This window comes from Gadus macrocephalus, chromosome 15, assembly GCF_031168955.1.
Source record: "Gadus macrocephalus chromosome 15, ASM3116895v1".
Lineage (NCBI taxonomy): Eukaryota > Metazoa > Chordata > Actinopteri > Gadiformes > Gadidae > Gadus > Gadus macrocephalus.
In genome coordinates this window covers 7,749,813-7,756,980 of record NC_082396.1, presented here as the reverse complement: position 1 = coordinate 7,756,980, position 7,168 = coordinate 7,749,813, and the positions used below count along the sequence as shown (strand labels likewise).

Below are 7,168 nucleotides of genomic sequence, written 5' to 3'. Positions count from 1 at the left end.
TGTACAACAATTAATCATTATACAGGATTTGAACATTTTCTATTCAAGCTCATGCTTCATAATATTACCAAGGATTGCAGAGTACCAAATGATTTATGAACAGTTGTTTTTGTTCAGGAGCGGATTGTACTCCCAGAGGCTTCAACAGAGCGGGTCTGGAGCTGGGAGCTGCAGGTGGATGTTGGCCAGGAGCCGTTCAGTCCTACAGGAACAGACGGGTGAGCCGTGGAACTGCACATTCTATAAACCTTGGCGTGGTCAAACGGTTCAGAATAAAACTGGAATTCAGTCATTGGTTGTGATTGGCTTGTTAGCCAAGCGTTCTCAGCCACTAGGACTAGTGTCCTTATGAAGATTAGATGTGTGGCTGGGTTTAGGAGTTTATAGGAAATGATACTTCTCAAGAACGCACAGAATGGGAGAAGATAAGCTATTGACATCTGAGTGAGCGAGGAGAAAAAAATCTCCAGTGTTTAAATAGATTTTGTCTTGTTTCAGTAGAGGTGATGGAGGCGGTCGTCTGGAGGTGCTCGTCTGGAGGTCCGTGGCGGTCGTCTGGAGGCGCTCGCTGCAGGTGGAGGGAAGGCCGGGAGCCGTGCAGCCCAACGGATGCAGAACGGTGAGACACGGAACTGCACAGCTGCACATTTTTTCTAGGCTTGGTGAATTGTTTAGAATTAAAACTTTGACATGCAGCCACAGCAACTCTGAGGTGTTCTGAAAAATGTCAGATGCATTCTCATTCAACCACTAGGATCAGCTCCAGGATGTAGGCTAGGTGTGTGTGGCTGGCTGTTGGGTTAAATAATACCTCACTCAAGACTGCACAGTAGGGCATCAGTGAGATCTGTGGGAGCGAAAGCAGAGGAGGAGTTGATTATCTGCATCATGTACGGGGAGAAATGTGCAGTGTGCAAATGGAACGTGTCATTCGCCTTTCAGAAGGACTGAGGAGGAGGTCCTGGAGGCGGAGGCCAGCCTGGAGGCGGAGGCCAGCCTGGAGGCGGAGGTGTCCTGGAGGCGTCCAACCTGGAAGGGGCGGCATGGAGGGCCAGGTGGCGGCTCCTCATCCAGTAAAGTTAAACTCATCTTCAGTGCATCCATGATGAAAGGGGAGAAATGTTCCAGTGTGCAACTGGAACTTGTGTCTCACATTTCAGAAGGGCCTGGAGGCGGCCGAGGTCCTGGAGGCAACGGCGGTCCTGGAGGCAACGGCGGGCCTGGAGGTGGAGGCCAACCTGGAGGTCCTGGAGTCGGTGGGCCTGGAGGCGGCGGTTGGGTCCTGGAGGGCCTGGAGGCGTCCAACCTGGAAGGGGCGGCATGGAGGGCCAGGTGGCGGCTCCTCATCCAGTAAAGTTAAACTCATCTTCAGTGCATCCATGATGAAAGGGGAGAAATGTTCCAGTGTGCAACTGGAACTTGTGTCTCACATTTCAGAAGGGCCTGGAGGCGGCCAACCTGGAAGGCCTGGAGACGGCCGAGGTCCTGGAGGCAACGGCGGTCCTGGAGGCAACGGCAGGCCTGGAGGTGGAGGCCAACCTGGAGGTCCTGGAGTCGGTGGGCCTGGAGGCGGCGGTTGGGTCCTGGAGGGCCCGGCGGCGGCGTCCTGGAGGGCCCGGCGGCGGCGGCGGCGGCGGCGTCCTGGAGGGCCCGGCGGCGTCCTGGAGGGCCCGGCGGCGGCGGCGTCCTGGAGGGCCTGGTGGCGGCGGCTCCTCATCCAGTAAAGCTAAACTCTTCTCCAGTGCATCATGAACGGGGAGGAATGTCCGGGGTGCAAATAGAACGTGTGTCACATTTCAGAAGGAATGAGGCGACGTTGCGGAGGTCCAGGCGGTTGGCCCGGTGGAGGTCCTGGAGGAGACGGTCCCGGCGGTGGAGGACAGCTGGGGGATCCGGCGGTGGAGGTCCGAAGGCGGCTCGTGATTAGACCAACCAGCTCCTCATCCATGGAAGGTAAGCTCTTTCTCCAGGTCAATCTGATCAACGAGAAAATCAAAGAGCGCAGCCATGAACTGGTGGTATCGCCATTTGGGGACTAAACTCTAATGTTTAACTCAAGTAACTGCAGTGTTTCCCCCAGCACTGTATGGTTAAGGCCGTCTTAACAGTAGGGCCCCGCCTTGACTACCAATGTAGAACAATTATATATAAAAAAATAATTATGCAATAACAAAGTGCAAAACTCGTAGGGAAAGAAAACATACTTTCCTCAAGTACAAAAAATATAGATAAATAATTTGTCGGTAATACTGTATACTGTTCAAAACAATAGTCGTGCCATAAAGCATTTTGAATGCAATTGAAAAGGCGGTTGTATGTATTATTGCGAACTGAAACCCTCACCGAAGACCCCCCCCCCCCCCCCCCCCCCCACCAACTTGACTAAGACATTGTCTGGGGGAAACACTGAACTGGGTTGTATCACTTAGTAGTGAGTACACTAGGGTAGCTGGGTCATCTCCAAATGGTAACTGAGTGTTTGCTCCAGCAGGATTGAAGGAGTCACTGGGGATGAAGATCACTGCTCAGGGGCTGACGACCACTCATCTTTCCGGAGAAGGTACATAAATCTACAGCTGATGTGATTAAAGTTCTGCAGTTCAGATCCGCTGATAAATGGTCCCATACCGTATCCACAGCGTCCTCATGGTGCAGGCGGTCAAACCTCCACCTCTTTGAAGAGACCAAGCAGCTTGATGACTGACACTGGTTCTTTACACTCAAGACCTCGTCCCGGAGCAGAGGACGGACCTAAGGCCCGCAGCGCAACCGACTAGAGACTCCATGTGGAACCGGTAAGATACTGGATTGACCATCTTGAAGACATTTTCATTTATTCAACAAGGTTAGTTTTGTTTGGCGGGTATGTTGCTTTGATACTAGGGGCTTCTTCTGTAACAAACTTTCTAGAGAATAAGATCTGACTTCAGCCAATCAGCGGGATGTCCTTGAAAAAGAGCCAATGGCTGAAGGTGCTCAAACGCATTCTTTTGACTCGCTCCTCTACTATTGCTGTAATCAAGCTGGATGGCTATTTTGCTCCTTCTACTGACAAAATCAAGTCTGCCACCTGGTGGCTGAGGGCGTAGCAACTCGGGGTACATTGGAAACATGATAAGAAGAGCCTGTTTTTGATGGTTGGATCGTACACCTAAATGTTTTTACATCAAAATATCGCCGAACCCCATGTTGGACAATGCTTGTTTTCATCCTTTCTATGTTTAGCTTTGATTTATCCTTACCTTTTCTTGTGACCCATTCCCCTTAGGCTCAATTAAGTTGACCTCTCTTTCAGGCGACTTAAAGGGAGACCAGATGTGCGGCAGCTGGGTGTCATGGTGCAGAGACCCAACGCTGGTAAATATTTACTTCCTCCTTGAACAGACCTAACGCGTCAAACGGCAATTATATAATCCCTCCTGATCTTTATAAAGGTCTGAAGACAAGTCTTTTCTGTGAACATCTCCACTGACTAGTGTGCTCTTAATTAAATTAAAGTTAATTAAATGCAGTAACTCCAATGCACCTGGAGGCTCGTATTGAATTTTTTTGAAACCTGGTTCTCCAGCACTAGGACTGTTGCGGTAAATAAATGCTTGTTTTTTCGCTAATTTAAGTCTATAAATCAAATGCCGATTGAGACCAGGTGGGGCTGTTCCTGCATTTATAGACATTTGATTGCCCTTGACACTGATTCTACTTTTTGCATCATTTTACTTCACAGTACTGAACTACACCAGTGTGTCCTACTCCCATAAACCCTGAGGATCCCTGGATGGCTACACCAGCACATTAATCCACACCCAACATCAACACACGGTGCACACTCTATAGAGCTCGTAAGTCCGCCCCTTGCGGCGGGACCTCGTGAGATCGTAAGATATGACTGGGTTTCAATGGAGAGAAAGTAATTATTTTCTCCATTTTATGTTGCACCACATTTTGGGGGAAGAATGTTTGAATCAATCTTTGTCATTTATTTCTGTACTCCATATCTGTAATCCCAGCTGTTGTATTTTAACACAGTAGCTGGGAACCCTCTTTATAGGGAGCGACTAGAGGGACGAGGCTGGAAGCAAACCTGAGCCTGGATCTTAACCTTCTTTCTAAACCTAATGCCGCAATTAAACCGCAAATAAAGTGAGGCCTAAAGTAACTTGACTCTCTTACCTAAACTCGCTTGTCTAAACTCGCTTGCATAAAACCTAAACTCGCTTGCATAAAACCTGAACTTGCTTGGCTAAACTCTCATCGCTTGCCTAATACCTGAACTTGCTTGCCTAAACTCGCTTGCCTAATACCTGAACTCGCTTGCCTGAACTCGCTTGCCTAAACTCGCTTGCCTAATACCTGAACTCGCTTGCCTAATACCTGAACTCGCTTGCCTAATACCTGAACTCGCTTGCCTGAACTCGCTTGCCTGAACTCGCTTGCCTGAACTCGCTTGCCTGAACTCGCTTGCCTGAACTCGCTTGCCTGAACTCGCTTGCCTGAACTCGCTTGCCTAAACTCGCTTGCCTAAACTCGCTTGCCTAAACTCGCTTGCCTAAACTCGCTTGCCTAAACTCGCTTGCCTAAACTCGCTTGCCTAAACTCGCTTGCCTAAACTCGCTTGCCTAAACTCGCTTGCCTAAACTCGCTTGCCTAAACTCGCTTGCCTAAAACCTAAACTCGCTTAGCTTGACTCGCTGGCCTGTACTCGCTTTGCTAAACTCGCTTGCATAAAACCTAAACTCGCTTAGCTTGACTCGCTTAGCTTGACTCGCTTGCCTAATACCTGAAGTCGCTTGCCTAATACCTGAAGTCGCTTGCCTAATACCTGAAGTCGCATGCCTAAACTCGCTTGCCGAAAACCTAAACTTGCTTGTCCAAACACGTTACACAAAGTTAACCATCCATAATCTTTAACCCAAACCAGACTTGTCCCTGGGTCGCTCCACTTTAATTTAGAGGTTTCTTCTTTTACCTCATCTGCGTTTTGAGTTTCATTCTTTGAGGGCTTGAAGTGCTTTGGAGGATATTTGAACCTTTGTTTGCCGCATCAATAAACATGCTTTATCTTTACCCATTTTGTTTTGGATTGCATTTCTATGTGTAATCCGGCCAAATGTTCAGTGTCCTTACATGTAATGTCTATGGTCTGACGATAATCTGACCTCTTCATGAAGCAGAATGTGTGTGAATGTTGTCCCGTGAGCTCCAGGCTCTCTGTGGGCCTGTCAACGTCTCTTTAGCAAAAGGTTGGAGAGTGAAATTCATTTTTGTGCCATTTTCATGTGTTCCTGAGTATTTCAGACCTGTGGTGTTTCACATGAGACCTTAATGGGAACTTTTCTTTTTCTGCCTGCATACGTAATGCCTACATTAGTAGGGTTCTTGCATGCGGGTGTCCGGCTTGTTGGTGTAAAAAGGCCTATACATCATCCTGCCTGATTATAGCGGATATGGGCAGGATCTAGACCAAGCTCTCCTAATCGGGTCAGCAATAGCCGGGTTTCAATGCCCAGAATCTGAGTTTGAATGCTACTGAATTAATGGAATGTTGCATTTTTTGTTTTACATCATAGTTTCTAAATTGCGCGCCAATCAATGAAACCTTATGCGGAATCAGATAGTCGGCTCTTTGCTGCACATTAAGATAAATGTAGTTGTCACACAAGCTATTTTTGTAATTATTTCAGGGGGGTAAATGCCTTGGAAAAAATGTAGTAGTGCGTTCAGGATAAGGACTAATGTAGCATATGTCAGCCTAGGCCTAATCAATTGTGTTTTAATATCTTTAGCATTCATATTATTGCAGTCTAATCTTTTCGTAGGCTATTCTGTTGATGGCCTTGATGGGGAGATATTTTAACGCTTTTTAACCCCATTTTCCTGCATCATTCCTGCGTTGCCCCCTCCTACGGAGCCCATTTCAGCACCGTGTCAGTAGACGGTTACAATCCTACGAACGTCGTGAACGCGAGCTCGAAGCGCTCCAAAGAAATTTACGATGGCTTGCAAGATCCATCGTGAGAATGATCATACGAGCATCGTTAACGGGAAACGGAGCCCTGATGCCCATGATCCTCTGTTGGTGCTTACATTGATAGATAGATTTTGGCTCTTATTATGAATATTCATGACATGCAAACATCTCGCCTCTGCTAGGCTAACAGCACTGTCCGTAACACACGCACGCACAAACACAGGACAGGAACACACACACACGGCCACGGTGGAGAGGTCATCTCTCTTATGACGTCACAATGAGCTGCATGACGTTGGAATTTTTTTCTAAGAATCTTTAACGTTTGCATGTCTACTGTTGCACACATATTGAAAAACGCTTCTGAACAAAAGACATCGCTCGACGATTTCCGTCTGATTATTAATAAGCTTATTCTGTCTGTGTTGTTTCTGCAAGGAACGAACGGAAAACAAAGGTATGTTACGTAGGGATCGACCGATATATCGGTCGGCCGATATTATCGGCCGATATTCGCGTTTTTTACGTGTATCGTATCGGCCGATACGCGGCTGATTTTCGCCGATTTTTTTTTATTTTTATTTTATTTATTTTTTTTTACTTGTTCTACCTCACCTGTTTTTACTATTTGTTAAATATTGTTCATCTACTTGTTCTTACTTGTTCTACTTCACCTGTTTTTACTATTTGTTAAATATTGTTTTTTATATTGAAGTTCAATAAATGTTTCTTTAAAAAAAAAAAAAAAAAAAAAACGGCTCAAGAAAGTCGGTATCGGCGTATCGGCTAAGGCTGATGAAAAAATATCGGTATCGTATCGGCCCTAAAAAATCGGTATCGGTCGATCCCTGTCACTTAACGAAAAAAATTAAATGATTTACTAGGGAACGGGCTGTTAAATAGGATTCATTTGTTGAGTTTATAGGCTCTGTCGTATGTGTACGATCGTTTATCTGACGCATCGTTTCATAACGCGGCCCTCAAGTCGGACAAGTCGTTTTATTTTTCCCATCACATTTAATCGGTCACCATAATGCAATTTTGCATTATGTCAGCACTTTGAAGTGGGCTATAGACCGAATTTCACATAAGTTCAGGCACTGACTGATATGACCATATTAACCCGTGTGCTGACTACTTGTACACAAGGAACCATATTATTTTACTGTATAGATTTTGAGAAAATGTCATTTGAAAAAC

General features: G+C 46.4%; 1 long non-coding RNA gene across 1 annotated transcript; it reads left to right on the top strand.

Moving 5' to 3' along the window:
- The first annotated feature begins 1,598 nt into the window (after positions 1-1,598).
- On the top strand, positions 1,599-5,254 carry LOC132473335 (uncharacterized). Its single transcript, XR_009529336.1, has 5 exons — positions 1,599-1,720; positions 1,801-1,953; positions 2,492-2,560; positions 2,640-3,357; positions 3,725-5,254. It is a non-coding gene; the product is annotated as an uncharacterized LOC132473335 (long non-coding RNA).
- The last annotated feature ends 1,914 nt before the right edge of the window (positions 5,255-7,168 follow it).